This window comes from Pholcus phalangioides, unplaced genomic scaffold (genome assembly GCF_987345545.1).
Source record: "Pholcus phalangioides strain wild (caught in Gottingen) unplaced genomic scaffold, Ppha-v1.0 ptg000007l_1, whole genome shotgun sequence".
NCBI classification, from domain to species: Eukaryota; Metazoa; Arthropoda; class Arachnida; order Araneae; family Pholcidae; genus Pholcus; species Pholcus phalangioides.
Genome location: NW_028301600.1, coordinates 16,903,739 through 16,927,912, shown reverse-complemented (window position 1 = coordinate 16,927,912; position 24,174 = coordinate 16,903,739). Strand labels below are relative to the sequence as shown.

At 35.3% G+C, this 24,174-nt stretch overlaps 1 pseudogene across 3 annotated transcripts in view; it reads right to left on the bottom strand.

Moving 5' to 3' along the window:
• Positions 1-24,174, bottom strand: part of LOC149084997 (hexosaminidase D pseudogene) — a 220,508-nt pseudogene that overhangs the window by 109,429 nt on the left and 86,905 nt on the right. For all 3 annotated transcript variants that reach the window (XR_016192780.1, XR_016192782.1, XR_016192781.1), the window contains exon 2: positions 21,326-21,392. The product of XR_016192780.1 is annotated as a hexosaminidase D pseudogene, transcript variant X1 (transcript). The remainder of the gene's footprint in view (positions 1-21,325; positions 21,393-24,174) is intronic.

The window sequence follows — 24,174 nt, the reverse complement described above, 5'->3', positions numbered from 1 at the left end:
CAACGAATGACCGTGAAAGCTTTTAAACTTTCAACAACCTGCTGTTTTTAATTTAAATTACAGCACATACAGTCGAGTGAAATATTGATCTGATTAAGCGGATTAAATTTCGTGGTGCCTTGACAATTCTTATGGAATAAATTCACGTTGTTATTAGAGCTACTGGAAATACCAGGCTGGCATATGCGTCATTTTTAACAAGAGTGTGTGACTTTAGTATTGGGTTGTGCCATTTTGGAAATTTATCACCTAAAGCCGGTACCACGCTTGAAGCGTTACGGCCGCTCCGAGCCACTAAAAAACCAGTTTTTGAGGTGTGTAGCCTAAGTCAGCGGTTCTCAACCGGTGCTCCGCTCCGTGTGCACTTCCTAGGGGCTCCGCGGCCACTCGAGGATAATAAAATAAATCGGTAAATTTGATAAACAAACAAAAAAGGTGCCTAAAGGGTACCGCCATATAAATAATATACTAAAAAGGGCTCCTCGAGTTAAACAGGCTCCGCCACAGAAATTATACACTGAAAGAGGCTGCGCGAGTCAGAAAAGGTTGAGAACCGCTGGCCGAGGTCATTTCGACTGATTTTATCGTTAGAAACAGGTTTTTACGTGGCTCGGAGCGGCGTAGCGCTACGGGTGTGGAATCGGCTTTAACTGTGTTGATTCGACAGTTTATGGCTTGTTGGCGCAAATTACGCTAGTAATGTGTCTGTTCTCGCTATTTTTTTAGATCAATTAAAAATTAAGTAAAATTAAAATGTTTTGCACTAAAAAATATTTCGAAATTAAATGTCTAAGAATATTTTTCGTTTTCATCAAATGATTAAATAATGATATAACGAAATCAGTGAAATTTCCAAGCGACATTTTTATAATTTATAATTACGTGAAAATTAAGTTTTCCGGTATTGAAGCGAATTAGAATTCAGAACTTTAAATGTGCTTGATTACTTCATTCAACTGTATTAATTTGGCTACTTAGTAGCTATGAGTGGACTCGCTTCAATAACATAATTAAATCATATTCCTGTAATAATATTTCAATAGTAAAATTCTCAAGCAACAAATAAATTTCTAATCAAAAGATATGGTTGGTTGCGAAATCTCATTTTTCATTAGTATATAAGTATCATGTTCACGCTGATTATTTTGCATGATAAGTTACTTCATTAATGAGTTTGTTCATTAAAGTGAAGCGTAATTACCGAATTAAATTAGTATCACTTTATAATTTTGAATACGTAAAAAAAGCACATATATATGAAAAATAAACACCTATTACAGTGATTTTTTCTACATTTTCTGAAATAATAAATTTATTTACTTCATGGTTTGAGACCTTGAAATCTGAGGGAAAAATATTCAGATAAATTAAATAATTCCCCCTCCCCTTGAAAAAATCCCAATTGCAATAGTATAAGGGAAACAAACCCTTTTCCATTAGGCTCCCTTTGGCAATAATTATTGAGACGGCAGTCGGAATGACAACTCTATCTTGCTTTTTTAATGATATCCGAAACATCACTTAGATCAGTGTTTTTAACTTGTAGTGCGCGGACCCTTTGGGATCCATGAGTACTTAGTAAGGGGTCCGCGGGATGATTTTTTCTTTTACTATCATTAGTGTGCTGTGAAGTTGTTATTTATTGTATCAGTTTTTTTGTAATATACAAATTCTAAAAAACAATATGTTTTGGATTTTATGGGGGTTCTCGGAGAATTCACTGTAACGGGGTCCACGACATCAAAAAGGTTGAGAAACACGGACTTCGATTATCAGCCCCATTAATTGAGTTAGAAAGGGATAACGAGTGTCTATTCGCATTGTAAATATAACGCCTTTGGTTTTAGTAGTATACAACACAGAAACGATTGAAAAACTAAATGCTTCAAAAGTTGGAACCAGGAAAGAGCAACGGATGCTTAAAAAATAGCATTTTACTATTTTACGAAATCAAGTTTTGTTATGAGTCAGAGATATTCCTGGCACATTCTGAAACGAAAAGAATTACCAAATATATAAAGCGAATTCTCAGCCAGGTGTTTCACTGGAGTGTGGAAATTATCCCCAGCATGTAATGAAACCTTCCTATATTGCCACATAGTAACACGCCATGATATTGCAGTTATTTGAAAGAATCAATTGACACCTGACTTATTGAATCCCAATGTTATGAGCACACAGGTAACGAAATATACACTAGCGAATAAACGTTGCAAGACATTATCTGTGACATTTTTTAAGACACAATTGACAGTTTTTGTGGTGTCTCAAAGGCTAACCAGAGAAAATGCATAAGGAATGAGTAAATGATCACAAAATAAAATGAAAATATGCTTGTAAGATCCCCTTCCCCCCCCCCCCTCGTAATAATGTAAGCTTGAATGCGTTACGCTGTGACAGAGTGCTTCTATGCACTGTTGTGGTATATCACGCCATATTTAGATGAGACGATACTCTAAATTTGTTAAAATAACTGGTGGATACAGAAGGCGTTCCAGCTTTTGCACCTCACCGCTGCCAAGGATTATTTTTTTCCCTAATGAACTCGAGGCGACCACCGATAGACAGCGCCTTCACTTCCAACCCATCTCACTAATGGCAGTAAATTGCAATATAGCGATATGGCCAGAGTTGGTGTTTGGTAAAGTAGCTTTTGCTCTAGACGTTTTCAATAAGAAGAAAGTCTATCACCGGCCGGCCAAAATATTGTATATATTCTCAAACTTTTATCACTCGCGGCTCCCATGCTTCATTAATCGTTCATCTGCGGTTCCTATAAATAGTTTAGCTGATATTGTGCTTACACGAAAAAACTACTTCAAAGCACAAATAGGCACACACATCAGTATTTCCAGCTCGTCGCGATGCCCCGACAAAGGTTGGCAACGCGCACTTTGAGAATTACTGGTGTATATGTTTTGAACATGTACATCTCCTGCAAAGACGCTTTAGAAAGGCGTGGACGAACGTTATCTTCTTGGAAAGCTGCTGGATGAATGGTAAAGCTAGTGGTTGTAAAATATCGACAACGTATCGCCAAGATGTCAATGATTCTTTGACAATAAATAACCGGTTCCGACCATGGTTTAAAGCTTATGGCACCTCATACCATTCAGTAATGTTCAGGTGTCAAGCTCTTGTGTCGATAATGTAAGGTGACGTGCATTTCTTTTTCGAGAAGACGTTGTACCTGGTGTCTACTTTCATTCTGGACAAAGCAAAAGTGAGATTCGTCTGTAAAAGGCAACATCTCTTCATCTTGTTGGATACTCCAAACTCGGTCTAGCTCAAACCACTACAACGTATGTGGGTTGATTTCAGAAGCAAACGCTGTTCTGGGCGATAAAATTGCAACGAAAACAGCAGAAATGTATTGCTTATAGTGCAGGTTGTGACGGGCAATGGTATAACATGCTTCTAGCTGATATACTTCTGAGTGTTATTCGTGGAATTTTTACCGTATTCTTCTGGAAGTTTATCGACGTGAGCTTGTGCCTGACTGAACCTAACACCACCACAATCTATAAAAAAATGCTATATTTTATGTGATCGCGCGCATAGCGCGCAGCTCTCTCTCTCTCTCCCGATATATATAAACCATTTACTATTATTATTGACCACGTACGCATGCCAATAATTCTGCCTCTTTAGCATGGTTCACCATTTAACTATCTGCACAAAGATACAATGATGTTGAAATATATTAATAAACATTCTACTTGTCATACTTTATGCATTTAATCAAATCTTTCGCGGGAAATAGAAAAAAATAATTCATTCAAATTTAACCTATTATGGTCCCGTATATACTTGGATATTTATGGCAAAAAAAACTCATGTTTAAAAGAACTCAATGTACCAATTTCTTTTTTTAGTAATTTAGAAAGTACATCTTTTAGTGCCATTTTGATACAAAATACGGATACATAAGTAAATACTTTTTTTTTATCTAGAAAGAGTTCATTCTTTGTTAGTGTCATTTTTTGAGAGCTGCTAAAATTTTTCGTATTTAGAGATTTAAATATTTTTCTATTCAAATTTGCTAAGCAAGATTTGATTTGCCTAAGATGACATTAAAATCCGGGCAAACTATTCTTATTATTTTAGCCTTAACTAATAATTTTAGATAATTTAAAAAAATCCACTCTAATTAATTAAATTGCTGTGGCGATGTATTATTTCAATTAAAAATATGCCAATAGCACCAATTTACATCGGTTTTTGTAAAAACAAAATTTCTCAACACGTTTTTATGGGGGTGTAGCACGTGCTTATTGACTGCAGGGTTCACTACAAATGAGTTGGAAATCAGATGCTAGTACATATAAGCCAGGTGTATCACTCATCGGGAGATGGATTTTTGAAGCATACCTGACACCATTACGTATTCGATTAGCCGTAAGTTATCCATTGAAACGCTAGTAGATGGGAAGTGATTTAAAGATAGATAACATAGTGGTCATTATACCAGGAACCTTGAGTACTTTCGCTTGTAACTGATGATCCACCACTGACTAGGCATCTACATTTGCGATGAAAGGGGTGGGTGGAAAACGTGGATCGAAACCATGAATAAATGCATCAGCATCCCAAAAGATATTTGGCGCCGCTTTACCAATTTATGTGCCGTTCAAATGGGACATTCTATTCTATCCCAAGGCTCCATTCTCCGAGGCATCGTTCATGACTGCAGGTAATGAGAAACGCGAGACTTTCCGGAGAGAGAGCCTTTTCCTACGCTCGTTTGTGATAATGGATTAGTGAATTCACTCCTCACAGGGAGGCACAAAATCTGATTTTGAGAGACAACAATATATCCTTTATAAGAAAGACATCACGGCCGACAAAGATCACCAATTTTTGTTATTTTTTGAAGGGGATCTCTTACCTTTTAAAATAGTGAAAAATTATACTCTAGTAGAAATATCATTAAAAATATTATTTATATATATAACAATTGATTTATTTCGAATTTGGTACATATATTTTTCGATTGCATATGTCATCCTATGCCAATAGAATGTTTTACAAACCTCGTTACTTATGTTTTTGTAAATTTAAAAAGGAAAAGCATTATTAACACCTTTCGCGCATGATAAGATAGCATAATATCAATGAAATTAAAAAAAAAAGATTCATAATAAAGAAAACTGTTCAGTTCATAAAATGACGAGAAAGATTTGAGATCCATTCATAAATACTTGGGTTATGAAAAAATATTCAAATTAATTTTATTTTTGAAATTTAATACCTAAAATTCAATTTTAAATAAGATTGAGTCAATGAAATCTAAATCTTTTTCATCATTTCATGAACTGAAGTTATTTTATATTTTAAATCAATTTTTATTCAATTAAATTGATGCCATGCAATTTCATCATGCAAGCAAAATGTTAATAATGCTTTTTTTTTTAAAATTTGCAAAAAATTAAATATCAAAGATATGTAAAACTTCGTACTGGCATAAGATAGCATATGCAATCAGATATATTTGCGCCAAATTTGAAATAAATCAGTGGTCAAAAAATATTTTTAATGATACTTTTACTAGAGCATAGTTTTCATCATATTAAAAGGTAAGAGAATCCTTTAGGCTTTGATACTTTTTTCTCCTAAACATAATCAGTACTTTCATGTACAAGCCTCGTGCAGATAATTAAAGATTAAAATGAAATTGAACAAGTGGAAAAACAATTTGTGAATGTAATTTGAGATGCGTTGAGATAATTCCTCGAAAGCAAATTCATCTTTGAATACAATATAAATATGTTCACAAATTTCTCGTTGGAAAAATTGCATTCCCATGTACGCAATTTGTTCTGTGTCGTCTCATGTTACCTTTGAAGTAAACTACCACGAGAACTTATTTCTCTTTCCAAAAAAAAGAAAATTTACCAGTTTCGTATAACGAGTTGAAATTCTCTAGAAAAAGGTAGAAAAATTCGTAATGATTAAAATTTCCAGAATGCCATGAAATCTGATCATCTTTCTCCCATCAAAAAAAAAAAAACTGGAAAAAGAATTGAAAAAACAAAAAATAATTTAAAACCTTTTAACCCACGATTTTCAAAGAATTCAGAGATAATAATATAATAATAATGATAACAACTTCGTTTCTTTTTTCACCAACGACAGTTTTCCCAAAAGAATTCGAAACTCCTCTGAGTATTCCGAAAAACACGTTGCCTAGAATTTACGTCAAAAAAAACCTGTTTTTTTCTCAGTTTTTTCCCTTAAAGAAAGCTTACTGAAACTAAATACCCAGAGGCTATGTAATAAATTAAATATTTAAAAAAAAACTGAAATTTAAACAGTAATTTTCCGGTCTAAAGAAATAAAAACATACTAACAATCATTATTTTATGGGAAAAAAAAACGCTTCAGATACAACGATTTTATTAAATATTAAACTTAATAATTTGTCATCGCTTAATAAATAAAAATTCGACGTATTTTGTTTTTTTGATCAGATAAATTAATTAACTAAGTTAAAAAACCCCCCTTTCAAAATGTCTAATGAGGTAATTTGAAGTTGCGAAATCTAATTAATAATCTAAAGGATAATTTAAAATTAGCCTAAATTAATAATCTAACGGCTTAGGTTTTCTGAACTTAATTCCGCGGTGGGGTCGAATCGAATGCTCGGTTTCATTCGTAACAAGGTGTCTTCCCGCGTTCTCCTAAAGCATATATGCTCAACCCATGGCCCGATGGCCAAATGTGGCCATCGGAAATTAGCTGATGTGGCCCGTGACCTCAAACCTAATTTTGTAAAAAAAATTGAATAGTTGAACTAAGTGGCGCATTCCCAGACTGTAGTGACTCGCGATACATTTATAAATCACTCGAGTGACTTGATGCGCTGTTCCAGATCACTCAAGCGGCTCGCGGCACATTTACAGATCACTCGAGTGGCTTGATGCTCTGTTCCAGATCACTCAAGCGGCTTGCGGCACATTTAAAAATCACTTAAGTCACCAGTATAGATGACCCACAGCATATTTACAGATTATTCGAGTGAACTGGGGCACATTTACAGATCACTTAAGTGACCTGGAGCACTGTTCCAGATTGCTTAAGTGACTCGCTGCACATTCTCATTTCAATTCAGCAACCCGCGCAGTTCCAGAATAAGCAGCCAGGGCACATTCACAGCCCTTGAGTGGCCCGCGGCAGATTTCCAGGTAATAGGCGGAGATAGACTTGAAAGACTGGGAGGGCACGATGATGATGTCAATTCATATACACACATATATACATTAGATCGACTCCATTTTTGACGCTGAGGGAGAAATGCCCCCCATGCCCCCCCCCCCCGTATTTCCACCCATGTTCCAGGTCACTTATGTGTCCTTTGACACGTTTTCAAACCAATGAAGTGACCCGCATTCTCCAAAAGGGTGAGCACCCTTGTCCTAATGCCATCTTTCCACTTTTCATGGGCTTAGTTCGTCCTGGACGGCAATACTGCCTAAGGTTTTGGTGACCACATACTTACAGAAGGACATCCGACAGAAATCCGACTTCAGCTGATTACAACTGTGGCGACGGTAGGGTTCGCACCCGGGTCTCGCGATGCTGCTCTAAAACTGTTTTTTAAAGCATCTAAAAACTGCATACTTCATAATGAATCGCACTTTATAATGAGTTAAATTTAGGAAATGCAAACCTGCATTCACACCCGTGAAACTCCGCAGCGCAAAACGGTTTTGAGGTGTAGCTCGCACAGCGAGGACGAATTTTTGCGAGTTATGCGGGTGCAGACCCGGCTTAAAAGGTATACAACAATGACTAGCTACCCTTTGAATCGTGCCAATTTATGATATTCAGTTGGCGATGTGATTCCATTCTTTAATGAATACTCTTTCATTTTACTTTTACTCTCGTTTTCAATACTCTTACTTTTCATTTAATGAATAGTCTTGGGTTCTCTGGACATTATTTGCATGCGCTATGCTAATTTTCTGCCATCTTATCAATTCGACATCCTTTTAGATCACCAAACTATCTCGATATTTGGTTATTGTTTCTTCTGTAACGGGTCTCTCAAGTTTATAACATCATAATTTGATAATAAGAGGTTTGTTCAAAAACCCATATATACTAACACTCCTCTACAATGAATCGATCTCCGTATAAGAGGATTAGAATGTACATAAAATGAGTGAGTACGCTGATGTTGGTTAACTTTAAAGAGAGGGGAAATTTTATGAACCTGAGAGAACTATGCTTTTTAAGTGAATAAGGGTATGTAGAGAGCTAAAATGTACTTAATTGTTTGCGGCGAGAGAGATACCGAGTAAACTAAACCGAGTCTTTTAAAGTGCGGCTTTTAAAACAAAGACCATTTTCAAAAGGAGAGAAGATAAAAGCATTTTCACTTTAAAACTTGCTGAGTAATGCAGTCTTTGAGTTGTACGTCTCTTCACAACTATAAGACGTCTTTTGTGTTCCTTTAAAAACTTCTATTTTCCCTTTATTTATTTTTTTTAGGATATGTTTTTTACAGTTTCAAACCAGGATCGTTGCAGGAAAAATCAGCGTTTTTTTTGTGGTTTCTTAAAGTTTCGCTTTTACGACTTTTCTTTTTGATCGCCCATCACCAACACAGCAGTAGCAGTCTCTAATTCCTTTATGCTCAGTTTCTGAGAATCAATCTTCCTTGTTCAGTCCGCCCTAACGAAGTTATTCTATTTCTTTTGCTTCTGTTACCTCTGTTATTTTCCAGCAAATTTCTAATTATCTTGGCCATTCTAACCTCTTCGTATTTTCGTCTTTTTAATTTTTAAAACCTATGGTATCTTATTTAGTACCAACAAAAATGTAAGCTTTAAATTGGCAGCAGAAAATATTTTGCATATTTTCGGAATGTAAACCACCTGTAAAGATGTTTCCGGGCCCTCTCCTGTGCACAGACATTACGAAGCGTTCACAGAGTTCAATAAGTGATTAATAATTTTTTGGTATTCTCATCGGTTGCAATTTTCTGTTTGTCATGAACAGAGCTAAGTCTGGGCTACTTCCAATTCTATTTCTGGAAACAAAGAACGCCTGTAGTTGACAAGTCCGATGAATAGCAGGTCATGGGGGTATCATTCTGTCACCTTAACTCTTTCCTTGTAGAATAAAAACAAACCGTTTCCCATAGTTAAAAATCACTAAACGCCCTACAAAATGTCATATCTTTTGTTTATGAAGTAGTTTTTCTTCGTATTTCCAGCAGGTGGAAAGTAAGGGATATAGGGAAAAGTGTCTCATTGAGAAATAAACTTTACAGAATATCTACGTTTGTCATTGCTAAAACAAGAAGCTTTTAAGGAGGCGAGATGTCTCGTCAATGCTGGTGAGAGGGCTAATATTTGAGAAGTACCGCAATTAACGAAGGGTGAACGAGAGAGCTAGCCAAATTTAAAACAGAAACTTGGTATGTAGGGAGCTGGATTTTCATTTGCTAAGAAAATCGTGAGCACTGAGAAACTTCAGATGTCCAGCTTAAGAATCCCTCTATTCTAGAAAAATGAAATCCAACTATTATCACTCAAAAGAGAAAAAAATTAAATATCAAACAGCGGTTTCAAGGATAATAAAATAAGACTGACTTTGAAACACTTCAATATTCATAAAAATTCTTCTTCTTTGGTTAACGATTTCTTTAGCACTCCATATTTCTCCAATGTTTGAACTCAATTCTTAAAATTGCCCCTTCTTGCCCTGCCACTGCATCATCGATACACTTCGTCTAATGATCGTAATCGTATTAATCATCATCATTATCTCTTCCTCTTCCATCATCATCACCATCGCGCGTCAGCCTTCTGTACGACCTCGTACATTTATTTTAGCGAGCGGTCTGCGCTATAGCAGACCATTTTTCACAAAGGTTAGGTTTAATTTCTCTACATTGTGCCTTAAAAAGTATTTCTTTCATAATTCATCTATTGGTCAAATGTCGATCTTTTGTGACATTATTATGCATTTTTTTGACAGTTTTTGTCGATACTTTCATTCCACGTTGGTCACCGTCTTCTAGCTACTGCTGTTCCTCTTTGATGTGTCGATACTTTCAAAAACAGCCGATTAAGATATCGTTCCCCGCATGCCAGAAGCGCGAATGTGCAGACTTTCCCTTTGTTTATCAGCTGGTCGGATACTTTATTTTGCTATCTAAGTTGCTCCTGAAACGTGAATGTGTGTCCCTATCGAAACACATGTTACAGAAATTTTAGGAAAATAACTTCCATAGAGTAACATGGGTGGAGTAAACATTCAAATGTCATTTCCCACGTTCTTTTTTTTTTCCAAGGACATTGCACATTGGTGCTTCTGGCACGAGGGAGCCGATATAAAGTCATCTCTGTAGTCTACCTTCATCAGCGCATAAGTTTAGAACACTAAAATCTCTGTTTTTCTGTTAATTTTTATTTAATAATTTAGTTAATAATTAATAAAATTTCATGACAGCCCTCAAAACATGAGGCAAAAATCTTAGTAATAATACACAATTCACCATTCAATAATAACCATATCGTCGGCGTTCAAGCAAAAGTCACCAAGTTAACAAAACATTTTTCTGTGATTAGAATTTCCAATTAATTATTTCATGATAGGAACAGTTATGAACCACGAAGCAGTTATCTAAACATCAGTAAATCTACTGTAGGGGAGTTACAAATCTTTAAAATAATTTTTACTACAGAGTGTTTCAAAATTCGCTCACATCATAGTTTATGAATGTTTCTTTAATGAATATGATTATTTAAAGAAAATAACAAGTTAAAATTATGAATTGAAATACTACCTTTACTAAAAATACACTGCTCAAAACAATTAGGGGAGCACATGGTTTTAACAAAATTACGCAAAGATGTATACCGATAAGTAACATAAACTGAATCATCCATAATTTAAAGCGTAGCAGGAAACGGAAGAAGAAAACTTTATATGCAAATCAAAGTTCGTGACGTCAAAAACCAGAAAAAAGAGATAAGGGCAGAAATCGGGTTTTTGCAGAAACGTCTGTTTTACTGCCGTAACTGTGAAATTCGATTGCGCAGTATTTTTTTTTGAGACAAGGTGACTTGAGGATGTCTCAACAACGTGATTTACCGGAATCCATGGCATGGCGTGTTATAGGCAGACTGGAATCCGGGCAAACACAACGTAGTGTCGCGGTCGCTGTTGGAGTCGCCAGAAGTGTTGTTGCAAGGCTGTGGAATCGATTCCAAGAAACAGGAAATGTTAGACGTCGACCAGGGCAAGGTGGGCCACGCGCCACTACAGCAACTGATGACCGGTATATACGGTTAACAGCCCGTCGGAACAGAACAGAGAATGCTACGCAGCTGCAAAGACGGTTGCTCTTGGCAACAGGACGAAGGGTGTCCAGCCAAACAGTACGTAATCGGCTTCATGAGGGAGGGCTCTATGCACTTAGACCAATGGTCTGCATTCCGTTGACGGCCCGAAGAAGATGGGCTGCTGAACATCGAGATTGGGAGCAACATGATTGGAGCCAAGTGCTGTTTACAGACGAGTCCCGATTCAGTCTGGAGTGTGACACCCGACGTGTTCTGGTATGGAGGGACAGGCGCACTCGAAATAACCCCGCATTCGTTCGTGAAAGGTCACAATACAGACGAGCTGGTTGTATGGTATGGGGTGGAATCAGCATAGGCGGACGTACGGACCTGCATATCATTCGGAATGGCACTTTGACGGCCCGAAGGTATGCAGACGAGATACTGCGACCTCATGTCATCCCTTACGCTGGAGCCATTGGAAATTCCTTTGTTTTCCAGGATGATAATGCCCGACCGCATAGAGCTCGTCTGGTGAAAAACATGATTGAAGCTGAAACAATACAGCGTATGGAATGGCGAGCGTGCTCTCCTGATCTGAATCCAATCGAGCATGTCCCAAACATGCTCGGACGACGCATTGCTGCGCGACCAAGGCCGCCTGTTACTGTCCGAGACTTGCAGATTGCACTTGTTGAGGAGTGGAACAGTATTCCCCAAAGTCTGATCGATAACCTCATCGCATCCATGGCAAACAGGTGTGCAGCAGTCTTACCTGTTCGAGGAGACCACACGCCCTATTAAAACTCATGCATCATGTCTAAACAGTACTTTTTTTTTATCGTTTACATGTAACCAAATTGTTGCCCTAAATCATCTTTTCATGTTTTTTCCATGTTTTCAAAGAATTAAAGCTTAATTCCAAATTTTTTTATGTCTTTTTTCTGTATTGCGCATTGATACGCGTGTACTATCCATTGTATGCCAATACGTGGCTGTCTCGTACGGTTTTCTTCACTTTTTTGTTTGCTCCCCTAATTGTTTTGAGCAGTGTAATACCTTTAATAAAAATTAAAAAAAAACTTAGAATTTACAATAAATGTTGAAAATGTTGGCCATTCTCACATACCCATTTTTTTACCAGATTGCTAGAGACTTTACAAAGTCTGCGAAAATGTCTGATATTGCATTAATGATGTTAGTCATTTTTAAGATAGCCGCAAAGAAAAAAGTCCTGGGTTTACAAGTCCGATGAAAGAGTCGATCCAAGTCCGAGCGTAATGACACGATCGACAAAAAATTCAGTTTGAACATGAAACTGTCTTTTGAAGTATAGGCACTATCCTGTTGAAACCAAGATTACCATTCAAACAAAGGTTTTTAACAGCTGGCTGGCGGAGGTATATTTTGGAAAGAGAGGCAGTTCAACTGTCCCTGCGGGGAATCGAACCCACGTCCTTTTACTTTCCGGGTGAAGGCACTAGACTACAATGAATGAATGAACGCCAGAACTTTGCCACTGGGCTTATCCCGTTCCCGAGATCTCTTCCAGCCCAGATTCGTAGCAGAGTCTGGAACATGCGCTAGACTAGAGGCAAGGAATGTCTCAATCTTTCCTTGGAGCTCGTGTGCACTGAACGGGACCGTACATGGACGGTCGGACCTAACTCGGGCCAAAACTCACAATTGCTGACAATGCCACCAGATGGTCCCTTAACGTGTTCAGTGCACACGAGCTCCAAGGAAAGATTGCGATATTCGTTGCCTCTGCAGTCTAGTGGTCTAGGGCGTTCACCCGGAAAGTGAAAGAACGTGGGTTCGGTTCCTCGCAATTTCTCTCAAATAGTTGAAATTTTCTCTTTCCAAAATATATCTTCGCATTAGCCAGCTGTTACAAACCTTTGTATGGACAGCGGAGAGTGACATCACCCTCAGATTACCGTTCATCAGTGAAATGAATTGAGTAATAATGTCTGTGTATATATAGACTTGGCATCAACAGTGGAATCGAGAAAAATAGGTCCCACCATCCAACGGTGTGATATAGAGCACCAAACACATTCTTTTTTATCATGTAAGAAATATTCATGAAGGGTTCGTAGTAGCCCAATACCAAAATTTCGGGGTATCTTAAAAATACGGCATACTGTAATGATGAACCTACGATTGATGAACTCAAGACGAACATCATTAATGCAATATCAGACATTAATTCTCGCAGGCTTCGTGAAGTCTCGAGCAGTCTAGTAAAACAGTTTGTGTCTGTGAAAAAGGCAAACATTTTCAACATTTATTGTGAATTATAAGTTTTCTCAACTTTTATTGAATTGATCATTGATCATTTTTGTCGCACCACGGTCATTTTCTGCACACGAGGGCTAATTAGACCGGGACCTACAATTTATTGCCGATTCCGAACGGCAGGCTTGTTTTTTATACTCGTCGAGAGGTTGGTGCGCTAACCCCTCGATGGGGGACTCCCTGCGGTAGCAATTTTTGCTGCGGTCATGTCGCCATTTTTGTTGTACCCCTGTGTCAGGAAAGTTTTCTGACAAGGACGAACCGGGTATCGAACTCGCGACACCTCTAAACATCCTTTGGTACTTTAGGCAAGTATCTTACCGCCCTGGGCTACCGCGCCCAACTTTTATTGAATGTAATGTGTTTCGATTCATAAGTTGAATATGTTACTTTATTTAAATAATTCACATTCATTTAAAAAAAATCATAAACTATGATGTGCGCAAATTTTGAAACCTCCTGTATTTTTCATAACGACTCAAAACTACAAATTGACAGAATCTCAAAACTGGACTTAGTGACTTCTGCTTGAACGCCGATGATATGATGAAAGAATTTGAGGGAGGAGTAGATAACATCGCATATTGTTCAACACATGCTATAAAAATACACGGAACGGTTAAAACAGACTCTTTTAAATCGAAATTATTAAAATGAAGTTTTCATTTGTTTTTTCTTCCTCAATAACGTCAATAAAATTCAGTTTTTTGAAATTTATTGACATTAATATTTAGAATTAAATGTTAGAAATCCATTTACATTCACAATCAAGTTCACGTAACAACGTAAAAGAAAGAAGAAAGGAGCAAAAAAAAAAAAAAATGACTTCACACTACTTGTAGGAATTATTAATGGGAAAAAAGCATTTTAAAATTGCATACTGAACATTGCATACGAATTTATGTCGCTTCCATCTATCATAGAGAAGGAGAGTAGGTAATGCTTCATCCATTCATCTTCAACCCATCACCAGATAACATCGTAGGTAAATTTTTATAACATATTATTCAACGAAAATGCTTAAATATTTCAAAAGCAAACGTCACTTCCTCTCGCTTTTCCATTAAATGGAACGAGTCTTGGAAATTTTTGAGTTATCGCTTAACAGCTGTTGGATTTCACGAGAATACAAAAAGAAATCTCAACAAGAATTTCAGCTTTTTGAGAAATATGTAATGCTCGTATATTTATGAATGTTTTTTTTTTTTTTTCGAATACATTTTTCAGTATTTTTTATTTTTTCGCTAAATGTAGCTTAAAAAGACACTAAAAAGTATTGATCATTTTGTTATACTCTCATAACATGCACGTGAAGACCAGCTGACCACGGGTTCTTAACCTTGGGGGTCCTTGTAGGAGCGTACGCAAACGGGATCGACCTTTGAAGAGGAGCACAAGGAGTCTCTTCTAGAAAAATTGTGAGCTGGAAAGCTTCGAAAGCATTTAAATTAATAGAAATTAATTAAGGTGGCATATAAAGGTATTTGTTTTCGATATTTTGAGATTTTCTCACAAAAATATTTAAAAACATTTTATAATTTTTGATCATCTTCGGAGAGGGAGTTCCCGATGCCTTCCCCTCACACGTCTCTGGGTTGTTGGAGAGGTACGGAAGAGTAGAGATGACTTTGCCTAATAATACTCAAAAAATCGTCAACGAATAAGGTAAATACCAGGAAATACTAAAATTTCCTCATATATTTTTGGAATTTCCTGGTATTAGCCAAGAAGAGGTGTCCGGAGAGGCCTTGGAGAGGTGTCCGTGATATTTGATGAGAAAACAATTGTTTCTACATTGAGAAACACTCGTTTTTAAATATAGAAAATTATTTTGTAAAGGGATATTATCCATGATTTTTATTTTATTCACACCAGAATTCCACATACTTCATGTTATTGGCACAAAGGGTACGTTGAAAACAAAATATAGTATTAAAAACTCCTGAGCTGTACCCTGAGTAACATCTGAAATTCATGTTACTGAAATTCGGACTCAAAATGGACCAATTTGAGGCAAAAATTTCTGGAAAATCACCCCAGACCTTTCGGCATTTCGTAGATTTGAAGACAAAAATAGATAACAGTATACAGCACCTAATGGTACAAGAAAGTTAATGCCTGTGGTTTTGTGAGTGTAAACCAAAGCTGTATTAAGAAATTAATATTAAAAGGACTAGAAAGGGGTACTTTTAGAAGATCCTCAATTAACTGACAGGTGAAGCCCTTAACTGTGGAATATGTTTCGAGAAAATGCATCAAAAGTGTGGAAGTGTTTTTCTGTTTAATTTCATGCATTATATCAGTATTTCATGCATATTATATCAGTAAAAAAGATAAACTCAATTTTTTGCCTTTGAGGTTAAAAGAAAGACCAATTTTTCTCGTCACAAGAAAGGTCGTCTAATCACAAATATTGCACTTATCATCAGGTGAAGAGTTAATGAATATAAAAGCACATTATATAACATTAAAAATGAATGCCTTCAAATAAATAAGTACAAATAAAATTCTTCAAAATAAAACTTATCAATAAAAACTCAGTAATTTATATTCCCCAAATACAATTTCTACTCGCAACATTTTTATCATTAACGACACTTTCAACTAAGAAAATTCTGAGTATTCAATAAGAACAATTCCTAGAAAAACTATATATAAATAAATTATATAATAATACATTATTTTATTACTCATAATGCAAATGAGAAATGAAGATACCACAAAAAAAAAAAATGTCGTCGCATTTGAATGATTACACGAATGAAAACAAATACAAAAACATTCATAAAAACGGAATAAAATATACGAATAGATATTAAGAAGCACTAGATACTACTAAGATACTTCAGATATGTAACAAAATAATAGACACACATGAAAGAAAAAAAAAATTCATTATTAATGCAATAATTCTAGCGTGTGGGTGACTTTTTTCTCATATTATTCGAAATCGGATAACCGTGTTTTCGCAAATATTATTCACGAAATAAATAAACATAAATGTGTGTAAATAGATGAATATAATGAAAGGGGAAAAAAAGTGATGTTTGTAAGCAAAAGAGTCGTAAAAGTCTCCTGGAGCAATTAAATATTAAAAATAATAGTAATAATATGAAACTAAAAAAAAATAGGAAAATAATAATTCTCCTTGGCTTCCACAAATTACCGAGTTGGGTTTCTAATTGCTGGAATAGGGGGAAAAAGATATTCTGTATGAATATATTTCTAGGAATTTTTATGTTTTTTTTGAAGAAAACTCATTAGTGTGAACCGGAATTAGCTAATGCTTTCATTACTACTCTAAGTAGGAGAAAAAATTCTTGAAAAAAGTAAATCCTTGATACCTTTTCTATGCTGTTCTTCGTATCGTCTTTGTTCGTATCGTCATTAATTTCGGTAATTTTCAAGTTCAGAAATGTGAATATTTCTTTAAATTGTCCACCGATGTTCTTTTTTTTTTATGGTGATCCAATTACACTGACAACCTACAATTGTTACAAAACTCGGTGTTATAGCTCGTTAAGGAGGAAAAAATTAAATAACGTCATCGGCGTTACGTATTTAATTTTTTTGTTTTTGTTTTTTCCTGAGTGAACCGAATTCAAGTAAGATTTCAGATTTAGAGATATTGATTATATTGCATTGATATTTTTAGTTTTGTTTGGGAGTTTAGTTTGTGTAAGTTCAAAATTCATAGACTTCTCGCAATTTCTAGTTTTTTATAACTAGCTACACACATTTCTTAGTCTTTTCCTAATAAAAAAAAGGACAAATTTTATCTCCTCTTGTGGAAGATAGATGGCGCTTACACAAGAATGTGACAAAAAAGGAGTATGCCGCGCGATTCGAACTGGCCCAGCCGATAATAGTATCTAACCGAAGATGATGTCACTATCCGCTGGCTGATGCGAAGATGAATCCAGGAAAGAAAATTCAACTGCCCTTCAAGGGAATCGAACCCACGTCCTCTCAGTTGCCGGTTGAGCGCCCTACATCACTAGACTACAAAGGCAAAGAAACTTATTTGCTTAGAGCTCGTGTACGCTGAACGGGGCAGTACAAGGACAACCAGACCTTACTCAGATAAAAGTTCACATTGCTGACACTGCCACCAGATGGCGACTTATCAGAAGATGATGTCACTCTCCACTATTACTAGGGCGCTCACTCGGTAACTGAGAGGGCGTGGGTTGGATTCCCCGCAAGGGCAGTTGCATTTTCTTTCCTGGATTTATTTTCGCATCAGCCAGCAGTCAAAACCTTAACAGTATTTAGTGCTAAAACGAAGGGAAGAAGTTAGGTTTTCTAGCTGTCACAGAAAACAACAAGGATATTATAAATATCATTAAATTGTCAAAAGCTAATTTTAGTCGTATCGTTGAGTTTATTTTTAATGATTTTCAAGTGATAACGCTGATTAATTGCTATTGTTTTCTAAAAGTAATATGGTGTATTAAATGTCATAATTTGAGGCAATTTGATTCTTTCAGAAGAATTGCTTCAACACAAAGAAAGCTCGGTCAGTCACCGTTGCCTGAGAGTAAAGTGGTCTGTATAGTCGTTACGTGTATTTAACTTCAAAAGATTCCATTTTAGGCGAGTTTCAGCACATTCACCGAAGCAACAAAAAATTACTGCGCGCCACCTTTTCAATGAGATCAATATATTTTTTACTATAGGCCTATATGAAATCGGATGCTTATTTCCAGATTTTCGATTGGTCTGCACTGTAATGTATGGGAATGAAAATAAAAGGCAAATACCGAAAAAGGAGAGAGAAAGAAATCCAATCTTTTAGGCAAATCTAGAAAAATCTCAAAACATCGATAAAGTCTTTCGTGCTAATTGGGAGCTCTTTTCGTAAGTACACTTAAGAGAGCAATTGGACACATGTACATTCTTTGCGCACGTGATACCTTTCACCCCAATGCCAAAAATGTTTATGGCTATATCATCTACATTTCACACAACAAGAAAGTGCAACTAAAACAGGTTTTTAATGTTATAGTCTACTTCTCAATTAACACTGGTACTAACAATTTCTCGATATATCTGAGTACTCAATTTTTTTTACTCTGCAGGAAACTGTCAAAATATATTTGATGGTCACTTTGACAAGAAAAATCATGAAATGCAATTGATAATTACGAAATTGACAAATGTCGGATAACGAATCTTCACGTTTCATTCTCCAAATTCATTTGATGTTTCACGTGAAGGGTTCATTTGCATTAATTAAATGCATCCTGCTGATTTTGACAGGCTGATTAACCAGACTAGACATCCCATTCAAAATATCATCTAGAGTCATTTCCGTATACGGTACCAGTACCGTATATTTTAGCGTTGTTTTTGACTGATTCCTGGTATTTTACAAACAAATAACTGTTAGAAAATGTTTGATAACTGCTTAGAACCAACAATTAAACAGTTCAAATTCAATTTAATTAATTAATATTTCAACGTTACATGGTATAATATTCTTGACGATTGCGTTTTTTGAAACAAAAATTTATCTGGGCACCGAAAATCCAAAATTATGTTTTTCAATAAGGTGAATAGGCCAAGAAATACGGTATATCGATATATGTATAAACATCGTTGAAAAACACACAGAAGCCGCAACAATCTTTAATATTAAAAACATTAATTCAATTAAGTCTATTATGTAATAAATAATATTTTCAGATTATGGTAAAAGAAAACTCCAGTAAATTCTTATTCTCTAAAATATTATAAATCTTATTCAAAAGGGGACAAAAAAAAATATTATTAAGCATATAAATTCTCATTACTTTTTCCGAAAATTTTTATTATTACCTTGTTAACGAAACGAATTGAAGGAAAAAATATGCAAACACATCCTATTCGAAAGAACAACAAAAGTAATTTCATTCTGAGTTTCCGAGAATCGATCATTATTTTTTTCAGCAAAAATAAAAGTATATAATTGGAAAAACTTTCCTTTCTCTCCTAGAAATAAATCTCGAAATAAGTATTCGTAAAAATGACAATGAACAAACCGAAAATTTAATCAAAGAGAATTAGTTTTAATAAGAGAATCGCAACCCGTTCTTCCAAAGGTTATATGTATGTTAGTGACGTTAATAAGGGGTGAAATGAAAATCGATTTTTCTTACAATTTCTTCTCTTTTTTATGCAAATAATTGCATTGGAACGCTCGAAGAGAAATAAGAAGCAACTTCTTATTTCGCACTCTTTCATCTTTTTTTCGCCTCAGAAGAAAAGATCCAATGGTAACAAAAGGTAATATAAGAATATATATATATATATATATCAGTTTTAAATTAAATACCCTTTCCCCCTCCAAAAAAAATATTATTCAAAAATTTTCCAATTTCCCCCACGATATTACTTTTTTTAGTACGGAATTATAGTACTTTTCATTAAATTTGAAAAAAAAAATATTCTATGTTGGAGGAGAAAAAACCGACGAATAACCGATAAATTATTATTTTCATTTATTTTTGAAATACGAAATAAGGAAGAGATGGAAATTGAATGCGTGTTAACACATACAATATACACGTTCGATATGTAGCATTACGTAAACTTTGTCGTCTCATTGACTTGCTGTATTTTTATTATTACTTTTCACTTATATCCGAATGAAATTTTTGTTAGAATTATAAATGAATTATGAATTTTTCATTTTTTTTCCCTTGGAAGTAAATGGAAAATGAAAAATGGGATGGGATGTCATAAATAAGAGAAGAGTTCTTGCTGAAAGGCTATGAATCATTAGAATATACAGTTCGTAGGTTTCGAAGGTTTAAGAGATTATATTTGTAAGTATACGTATATGTTTCTTTTTCTTTATTTTAATTTTAAATGAAGCAGTTGTTCGTTGTCTATCAAATCTCAAGTTCAGCTCAACAAGATACATCGCGTCTTCTAAAAGTCCTCGTCCATCAAATTTAAGACAGGACAATACAACTATCATCAATCAATGTTTGGCTTCTTGGCGTTGTCTTTGCGTCTCTTACTCTCATAAATAATAGTTCAAGATTCATGTGATAAATGGAAAGACACAGGATATATATCTTACGAAAAAGCATTTCCTTACGTCTGAGAAAGTAAATATTTTTATGATTTTCTTTGTATTTGAGCAAAGATCTGATCTTACCAAGACTTCGTTTAAAATTTTTCTTTCAAGAATAGAAATATATGGTTATATACGATTGAAAAAAAAAACAATCAAGACCCACGGATACACCATCAATCGTATCATAATTGTAAAATATATTATACTTGGCTGTGATAGAATGGATAGAATGAAACTATCTTGGTAATAAAACGAATCTTAGCTAATGTACTCACCATAACTTTAGGTATTAGTTAACAAACTTCCAGGGCATTTCCTTATTTTCCGTGAACTTTAATGCATATAAAATACTAATCATTTTACCAACCTTTCATTGGATAAATTTTTTTAGCCATCATCCATAATGAAACTCAAATGAACGCTTTCACTCACCTTTAGCGCGAAAATTCTAAAATAAGTTCTCACATCGTTAATTTTGATGTGTAAAATGTGTATTTTAAAATTCACGAGCCTATATAGAAAAAAAACCATATAATTTTCGTACAAATTTTCCAAATTAGTATCATTTAATTGAATTCATACATAATAATAATATAGACATTAACTATTATGTTATAAGTACTTTTACACAGTATGTATACTACGAGATGAAATAACATACCAATGTTAACTCGAGTAGTCGCATGAAACGGTTCAACAAGACCAGAAAACCACGATCACTGATTCTTCTGAAATTAAAAAAAATCCCATGTTAGTTCTTGTATTTTTTGGAAATAAAGTCGAATAATCAAATCAACTAGTACCAGAAAAACAAATATCTCAAACAAATAAACGATTTAATTAAGCAAAGGGACCATATAAAATCTCATTTTTATTGCACGTATTCCATGAGCGTCAACTATATGATTAATAAGAAAACCTGCAGAGAAAAAATTTCATCTAGGTTCTCTAATTAGTTATCTGAATTCAGAAAGTCAATATCTCTAATCAGAAAATCAATTCTGACAATGTAATTTAAGCAATAAACTTTTCTTATCTTCATTCTTACGATATCTTGAATCAGTACGAATAAGCGTTGATTATTTCATAGAATTATCGGTCATCACGCATTAGAGGTGACGAGTGGAAGTTATTAACAAACAATAAAGTAAGTAATAAATAATAATATGATCGTCATAATAATTATATTCGTCCGTGAAATCGCTAATTATTCTCGGATAACGCGCTCATTACAAATAACGGAAATGAGATTTCATTTCTTCGGGAATTGAGAGAATTACATTTCTCTACAAAATAGGAAATTCCATCTGATTCCCCAAAGTTTTATGGCTAAGGCAATTTAGTTTACAGCCGATTCGTAATTGTCTATCAGTAATTTGAATTCTTTGATTACCACAAGTTAATTGAAGAACGTTTTCATCAAGAGAGAGAAAAAATAGAGACGTTTCTATTGATCTCCATACAAATTAAACGGAAGCTAAAAGCGAAATATTTGTTGAGAAATTAGTATTCTCAATAAAATGAAAACTTCCCATTCGAAATAAAATCGGTAGAAATATTAAAATTCAAGAGTCACAACTTTTAGGTTTCCAAACATTCATCAGTCTGGAATCTTTTGGTGGCAGTTTTAACCCTTTTATTTGGCAGTGTTGCTCTCAAAAGCAAAAAACACATGAGCTTCTTATATTTTTCAAATAAAGGCATTTTATATTTTGAGCCCGTTCCGGCATTGATGCTTCTAAGCAACTCCTAAGCATTCGATTTTTACTTGTGAGCTGTTCGTGAATGGTTCAAAGGTGCACGTCTCCTATTTCTTGACAAGCCCAGCCAGAACGATTTTTAACCTTTTCATTTTGCAGGGAAATACCATGTGCGGAGGAGACATATTGCTGAGCAACAATGGTAGAAAAGTAAGTTGGCAAACAATAAATGGCATTTTTATACTGTTCAAATCTACATAAATCATATTTATGTAAATTTTTTTTAAATATTGAAAATAAATTTTTTTGTCGTTTAATAGCATTCCGTACCTCTCCATTTTCTTTTTAATATAACCTCCCAAAAATTTTCTCCTCTGGATATTTAAATGCCTTTTAATTAAAGGGTTACATTTACGATGATGTAGACCTAGAATATTTCATGTGTGTTTCACGATGCAATCTACCAATTGTTGAATTAGTAGAATACTACGCAGTCCAATGACGTTCTAATATGTCCCGCATGCTTACCATCAATCTCAGACTATGACGGTCAACTTATTGGACGTATTGTTTTTGGTGTGACGCATTCTGTCCTCGCTCCGCAATTTAGATAGAAAGAACCGCTCTTTTTCGTAAACTGGGTTTCATCTAAGAGCAATAATTACCTTTGGACATTCTTATGGTTTGATCATTTGATCATTTTTGTCCCATCACCGTCATTTTCTACACACGGAAACGAGGGTTAATTATTCCGGGACATACAATTTATCGCCGATTCTGAACGGCAGCCGGGAGGTTGGTGCGCTAACGACTCGATGTGGGACTATGTGTGGTAGCAATCTTTTTCTGTGGTCGTGCCGCCTTTTCTGTTGTATCCGTGTCAGGAAAGTTTCTGACAATCACGAACCGGGTATCGAACTCGCGACACCTCTAAACATCTTTTGGTACTTTAGGCGAGTATCTTTATCGAACTGGACTACGCAACCCCATTCTTATGGAACTAGAAAAGATACTGCATATCCTCACGTCCATCATAGCAATTTTCTTCAGAGATTCTTTTGGATCATGTTGAATTAATCGGTCTCAATTTTGTTTTTGTACTGCAAATGGAGGAGAATGCTTTCCCATACTGGACAGATGACGTAACTAATGTATTGAAAAATGAGGATATCATCAGTATGACATGGTCTACATATTTTCCAAACCTCAGTTTTATCGAAAATGCCAGTGATTCTCTTGGTAAACGTGTAACGCACAGGACAATGCCAATCCAAAATATGTTGGACCTATAAATTGCCTTCCGCCCATGCTTCTGAACAGTCTTGTAAAGAACATGCCACACCAATCTACGCGTATTGAAGTTCGAGAAAGCTAATTCTCTACTGAGACTGCGAGATCTATTGCCATTCAAGAGAAAACTAATATTTTCTGATATTATTATCTTATTATGCTTTATAAGATCTCCTCTTCTTTTAGACACCCTGTACTTTTTCCTGCTGCTCAGTCTGAATATTTCTATTTCACAAAGACATAGAGATCCTTTGCTGCAAATTATGTATGGTCCATCCCTCTTGAAGAGTCCACCGTAAGTATAAGCTGGTCGCCCACTGGAAACTACCACGAGTGAAAACAAGGCGCGTGTATGCGCAAGACTACTATAGCGGTCTTGCACATACACGCGACTCGTTTCCGCTTGTGGTAACTTCCAGCGGACAACCGGTTTTATGGCACAAGATCTCACTATTCTTCAGCAATTATTTCTATTAAGCAATGCATTTCTGGCACGATATACGACAAGAATATTCTTTGC